This window comes from Clarias gariepinus, chromosome 1 (assembly GCF_024256425.1).
Source record: "Clarias gariepinus isolate MV-2021 ecotype Netherlands chromosome 1, CGAR_prim_01v2, whole genome shotgun sequence".
NCBI classification, from domain to species: Eukaryota; Metazoa; Chordata; class Actinopteri; order Siluriformes; family Clariidae; genus Clarias; species Clarias gariepinus.
In genome coordinates this window covers 50,957,391-50,965,182 of record NC_071100.1, presented here as the reverse complement: position 1 = coordinate 50,965,182, position 7,792 = coordinate 50,957,391, and positions in this window count along the sequence as shown.

Here is a 7,792-nt window from a genome sequence, read left to right as displayed (position 1 = left end):
GGTTCCCCATCCATCAAATCTGTAAGTTCTGGTCATTTTCACTCTTTGTTCATTTTGTGTTCATATTAGTGATTTGTAGCTACACTGCGTCACCCAAAATAATTTGTCAGAAGGCTGAGTTGTTTCAGAAGGGTGAAACCAGTGAAGGAGATTTAAGTGAACTGGAACTGGGTTAATAACTATCCAGTGCATTATTTTAAATGGATAGGATAAAATAAAAATGTGCTAGAAAAAATATTCATAAATAGAGATAATTAAAGGCTTGGTGACGTTGAATGGTTGAAAAATTCCCAGTGGAAAGCAGAGCCTGTAGTTACTAAGCATCTCAGAGCATGAAATCACTATTTTCAGAGTACTGAAGTAGTTTTTATCCTACTTTTAGTCCTAATTTATCATCATTCCTAAAAAAGGAAATCACTATACCATACCATACCATACCATACCATATCATACCATACCATACCATAGAGGAGAGACTAACTGACATTGAGCTCAAAAAAGATACATTTGGACTAAAATGTTTAAGACTATACTTTTTGTCGCATTCTGTATGCTGTTTTCCCAAGTGATTGCTACTTTAGTCATTTTTTTGGTAACAGTGAAGTGGTGATTTGGGTTTGTCACAACCAAAAATAATAAATCAAACTTTGCTCTAACAGCACTGTGGATCAAGCAGAGAGTCCGACATTTCCCCACCATGAAGCATAAAATAAACAAATAACAAGCTGCATTCATGTGCCTCTTGTTACACGTTATTATTACATTATGTTGTCGCACTGTCACTTTGATGCTTTTTATTTATGTTGCTTTATGTTGTCTGTTGTCTGTAAAAACCCTGTAGATAGTCTTCCTTAGCTAGTTAGTTTTTGTTAATTTACGTTGTAATTGATGTTGCATGTACTGTAGCACCTCGGTCCTGGAGGAACGTTGTCTCGTTTCACTGTGTACTAACTGTATATGGTTGAAGTGACAATAAAGCCTACTTGAACTTAAACTTAAACTACTTGAACGTGATCATTGGTTTTCCTGAAGGTTAAAATACATTAAAATAATCAAAATAATCATCCCAAGCACCAACAAGAAGGCTTATGTGAATAATTGGAGGCAGAGCTTTAATTGAATAATGAATTCAGTATGTAAGTTTTGATTGTATGTATTTCTGTCCATGGTTACAGGAGGTTTCATACTTAGTAAAACCCAACTGTCTAAATGTCTCTGTCATGTAAACTTTAATGATTTTTTTTTTTTTTGGATTTGCAGTCGCACTAGTCAGAGCTGAAAAAAACTTTTACTGTACTGACGTTTTAAACCACTTTTAAACATTCAGAATCATAAAATTAGAATTGCTTTGAAATGAATGTTACAATTTAGTAATGTACTGTATTTTTAAGTGTTGTTTTCTACTCTAGGAGGCATCATATGGTCTTTCTGTATTCACATGCACATACTTTCTTAAACATGTGATAAAATGACTGTGCTCACCTTTGATTTGTAAGTAGTTCATCTTATTTTACTGAGCAAGTCATCACATTTTTGGCAAAAACAATTTAAATTTAGTGACACATTCCTTGTTATTTATCATACTTAATGCATCCAAAACTTCAACTGGTTCTCCAATTACAATGATGGAAATAAACCAAGCAAGCATTATTAGGCAAAGAGATGAGGATGTGCAATGCTAAGTGGTGGGAGAGAGTCATGCAGTCTCTGTGTGCAACCTGGTAAGGTTGTGTCGAAATCTGGAGTATTTGAATTTTTTTTTATTTTCTTCTAGTTAAGCTATTTATTTCTTGTTTCTTTTCTATTTCTTTCTTATTACTTGTTAATTGTTTTGAAAAAAAATTAGGGTCACAGGAGGTCATATAAGCATTTCATTACACATCGGACCGTGTATGACTGTGACAAATAAAATTTGAATTTTTATTGGGAGACTTTGGACATGTAGCTTGGGGTATATCATGGATAGCGTGCCAATCCATGGCAGGGCACAAACACACACACACACACACACACACACACACACACACACACACACACTACAGGCAATTTGGGAATGCCAATTTATTTATTCTGCATGTCTTCCATGTCGAAAAAACATACCAAAGGTCCTGGACCCTAGAGATGCCAGTTGACAGTGTTAAGCAATATGCCACCATGTTGCCTGGCGCGTAAGTTTCATTTGTTTTTTTAAATAATATACAGGTAAAGGTGATTACAGTTAGCATTTGCCATGGCAATTGTAGTCTGCGTTCTGTTTTATATTTTTTCTGACTTTTCTGAGATTTTAGACCATGTCCTTTCTCTAAACATCACAACATGCGCCATGTATCACCAGCGTAATAACAGAGGAAGAACAACCTTTAAAGAATGGGAGAAGAATGTTATCCAGAGGATTGATTACATCCCACTTCATAAGACACCTGAAGACACTCGCAGGCAGGTTTGTTTAGGTTCCGTTAGTGTAGAGAGATGTTGGTGATGGTAATGTAACATCTCTCTGTTTACATTTAAATATTTGAAGCAAGTGCTGTGAGCTCAGTCCTTGGTGACATGCTACATCTTTATCCATTAGCAGTGTTTAAATAGTGCAGGGTTTTGAAAGGAGTTTGTCAGGTTGAGGAGATTGAGCTTTTGGTTCCATCTTTTACAGACTTCATGGATGTTTTAATGTATAAAATAAAAATAAAAAATTAACATGCAAATAAATTAACTGTAATCAATTGAAATAAAGAGTTATATCTATCTATGTATCTATGTATCTATGTATGTATCTATCTATCTATCTATCTATCTATCTATCTATCTATCTATCTATCTATTTTATTGGGAACAAAGATATAGCTAATGATTCATGTAATGAACCATATTGCCTTGGCGCTTCAGGTAATGTTCACATGATTTTACATAATTACAGGGGATTTTTTTTTTTTTTGCCCAGGGCATGACAGTTGGTTCCAGACTGGCTGGTTTGACTATTTCTCAAATGCTGATCTAAGGAAATGCCTTGTTGATGAGATCAGAGAAAACCTGGCCAGGTTAGTTTAAGACAAAAAGAAGTATGCATTAATATATTTAATAAATATACTATATAGGGCTCAGGAATATGAAATATGTTTTGGCATGTTTCAGCACAACCTAGGCAATATATAGATTGTAGAAACATGATTTAAAATAATAAGAAGAGCTCATATACAGCAGCACAGATACTGTACATATAATCACATGTTTTTATGGTTGTTTCTGGTTCTTTTTATGACCACTTCTATTATAACTACTACTAGTAATAATTATATGAGCATTTTTAAGTTTGACATCTTTTGTGACATCATTCCCATTTTTTGGTAGCGGTCAAATTGAAAAATGTTTATGTTTTAAAAGTAATGATAACTTTGGCTTTACCTGAGCTATTCAAAACCCCACAGTTTGGTGTCTGAAGTCTTTAGCTGTCAAGTTTTCTTAAGTCTAACGTAGCCTCAGGTTACCGATCATGGCCGACAGGAGTGAAACCCGAGGTCTTGTTTTTCATAGTTTTTTACTTGTTTGTTTTGCTTTAAAAGACGACAGGATCAAATATAAGTTGTCACATTGGGCTTTAATATGTTTAAATATGTAGTGTCAGAGTACTGTTTAACATCTCAAGTGGCATTTAAAAAAATATATTCTATGAAATGCTTTACAAGGAAGTTTTCTTACATTTTTCTCTGAATCGTACAGTACTACTGGCATGTGACTGTTCCTATTTAAACACCAGCTTTCATTTTGTAATCAGGTCAATTATAGTTTAAATAATTACATTAAATTGAAAATGTAAAAACACATTTTAATGACAACAACATGAAGGATTTAATAATTGATTATCAGGTTCTCTTTGATGTCAGGTTCCACTGTTCCTTACAGAAACAAATGTATGAGTAATGCTTCTTTCTGGTCAGATGTTTCTAGGTTTGGAATGAATTTTTGCTCTTACCAGGAAGACACCGCTATGCTTTTATAATAATCTTATGATTACTTTATAACCTTTACCCGTCCTAACGTATTTTGTAGGAACTAACATTACTTAACTTCTGACGAATACATCAGCTAGTGGAAGAGTAAAGTTTCCACGACACTCCCCATCCACTTTATTAGTATTATATGTGCTTGCCTGCATCTATCTGATTAGCCAATTACTGTATGTGGCTGTGCATAAGATCATGCAGATAAAGATCAGGAGATCATATATAAGAAGGGAGATGACGTGCGATCTCTGTGGCTTTGTGGTGTGGCTGGCGATACCTGGCGGTCTAGTTATTCTACTGGTTGTTTTGGAAAAACATTTAAAAAACTTCAAAAAGTGAGTGACAGTTGTGTGATTGAAAATAATTTGTTGATAATCTTGAGAGAGATTAGAGGAAAATGGCCAGGGAGAATACATTAACCCCAATAATCCCACTTTAAAACATCGGTAGGAGAAAAAGCATCTCATGTTGTAGCCAGTCTGCCAATGTTTTGTGCATGCTGAGCTGCTTTGTTTGTTTTGGTTGTAATGAACTTCCTGTCAGACCAGAATATTCTCCACTGATCTCTCTCATTATCAAGGTGTTTCAGACAGTACACCCTCTGCTCACTCTCGGCTTTTTTTGCACCATTATGTAGAAACTCTGAGACTAAACCAGCCGATCTCATAGCAACAACCTCGCTGTTACAGTCCCTAAGATCACATGTTATTAAAGATTAAGGCAGTTATAAGAAAGGAAAGGAAAAAGGAAGATTCAACATTCATCTGAACCCTGTGTTCTGTTTTAAAGAAGGGATGTTTTCTAGTCTCTGCTAACTCAACACAGAGAGAAAGAACTTTTAGCTGTAGTAGTGTGTATGTGTTTTATTCGAATGATTGGAAATCAGGCTGGTGATTTATTTCGTGAGCTTTTGTGACTGCACATTTTTTTCTGCTTCCTTGTACGCCAGTAAAACTTGTCATGCAGCTACATTTCTGATGTTCAGTCAGATATTCCATACAACCAGTTGTGTGAGTTTTCCATTTCTATTTATGACACTTTAGATCAGATACTTCATAACAACATCTGCTGGACATTTTGATGTTTTGTTTGTCTTGCTAATCTTATAGTATGTCAAAATCAATATCCTTCCATCCTCTTACAGAGCAACCACAAATTTCATTTAGAATATTAAACTAAATCAATCATGTATATATTAAAACACATTGACAGCTAAACACGGTAAAAGCAATTTTCTGACTTTCAATCAATTAAACTTTTTATTGTTTTTATGAAAATTGCTGACTATTTTAATTGGAATATTTTAACTATCACTAGCACTGATTTTAGTGCATTTGGGAGACGTGAGGTATGTTATGGTAATATTTCCAAAAGACCATTAAGCAAAAGGATAATGCTAAAAGGTGCACTATTTTTATCTGTACAATAGACATGAGACACACAGGCTGTTTGTGGGAAGCTGTTGTGGTCGCTAAGTGAGTACTGTATATGTGCCCCACTTTCACAATTTGCAATTTTTAAACTATGTTATAAACTAGATATTTACAGTGAGATAATGCCTGAACAAATGTTTTATTATTGTGTTTTAATTTATTATATTATATGAATGAATGATATAATAATAAATTATTATAATTCATTTGTTTGTGCTCTACGATGGATTGTTACCCGGTCCAGGGTGTACCCCGCCTGGGGCCCAAGTCTCCTGGGATAGGCTTCAGGCCCCTTGCGACCCTGTATATAGGATAAAGCAGTATAGACAATGAGTAAGTAAGTGCTCCGGCTACTCTAAAATGGTTTATGATGTTTGTTTACAGTTGGATTTAAAATAGTTTCCAGTCTTCAGCTACACTGTGTCTGAGGCCAGAACTTAGGAGCTAAATATAAGAACTGTCTATCCCCTTTTCTAGATTTTACTGGGATTACTATTAAACATTTGTTTAATAGTCTACATTTGTAGATTTCTGGGAACTACCAGAAGTCCGGAGTTTTGCTATCTTAGGGACCATGGTGGAGCCTTGTACGTGAGTAATGCTAGTTCGGGGATGCCAGTGCAGGGATGATAATATTGGGGTTGTATGATCATATTTTCTAGATCTAGTGAGAACCCTGGTGGCTGCATTTTAAACTAACTGAAGCTTGTTTATTGAGGATGCAGGACAACCACCTAGTAATGCATTACAATAATCCAGTCTGGAGGTCATGAATGCATCAACTAGCTTTTCTGCTTCAGTTATGGATAAAATAACTTGGCAATATTTCTAACGTAGAAGAAGGTTGTTTTTTTATGCTGCACTAATGATTGATTATACCAGTAAGAGACGCGCACTAAGCCCCAGCAAGGAAGACGATTACCCACAATTCCGCAGTGCAAAAGAGAGAAAAAACATTGGCTCAGTTGTGATCACGTGACGCTCGGCGTCAAAACGAGAAGCGCATGCGTGATACATGATACTCGGTGCTCGTAATTTTTTTAATTAAAAATCTTTGCTCATCTTGCGGAACACTCACAAACTGTGTTACTCGCAACCTGAGGTTTCACTGTATTGGAAATATGATTTTCAAAGGATAAGTTTATACTGTCTAATTTTACGCCCAGGTCTTTCACTGTTGACCTGGTAGTAATAGTACAACCATCTAAACACAAGCTGAATTTTGAGAGCTGTTGGGTACTGGTTTTTGGACCAATAAGTAATATTTTTGTCTTATTTGAACTTATAAGTATCGGTCATCTAATCGTTTACATCTTGGACTTACACAGAGTTAATGTGGACAACTTGGACATTCCATCTGGTTTTGATGAGATATATAATTGGGTATTATCAGCATAACAATGGAAACTAATCCCATGTCTTCTAATGATGTTACCCAGGGTAAGCATGTAAATGGAAAAGCAGAGGTCCTAAAACTTACCCTTGTGGGAATTGGCATTACACTGGACAGTTATCCATTCAGATCTGCAAAAGGGTATCGATCAGACAGATGGGATCTAAACCATTTTAACGCCTGTCCCTAAATACCGATGTGATTTTGTAAGCGATCTGTGAGAATATTATGATCTATAGTGTCAAATGCAGCATGAAGATCAAGTTAGATGCAGCCTTGGTCCGAAGCTAAAAACAAGTCATTTGCATTCCTGTACTATGATGGCATACAAGGAAGCAGAAAAAAATGTGCAGTCACAAAAGCTCCAGGAAGAAATCACCAGCCTGATTTCCAATAATTCACCGGAAAAATTAATCAAATAAAACACATACACACTACTACAGCTAAAGATTCTTTCTCTTTGTGTTAAATGGTGCCTAAAACCTGACTAAAATTCCTTGAAGTTATTGTTTTCCTGTAAGAAGGAGCACATTTGAGCTGACACCACCTTTTCTAATAAAATTTATATAAACCAAGGGTTTGTAATCGGTTTGCAATTTAAAATTGGTCTTTAATTAGGGCCTAATTTAGGTTTTTAAAGAAGGCGCTTAATAACTGCCAACTTGAGAGTTTTGGGGAGGTGACCAAAATATAGTGAAGAATGTTTAGAAGCAGCTCTCCAGGTGTATGTATCACTTCTTTTAGGAATCTAGTTGGAATTGGATCTAATAAGCATGTTGTTGATTTAGCTGTGGTGATAAGTTTGTACAGCCCTTGCTGTCCTATACCTGTAAAATATTGTAGCTCTAAACGTGGAGCTTTACTACCTCCATTCCTGGCCAGGCTCGATTCCCATCTCTGTCTGCAAGGAGTTTGCATGTTCTCCCTGTGCTTGGTGGGTTTCCTCTGGGTACTCAAGTTTTTTTCCC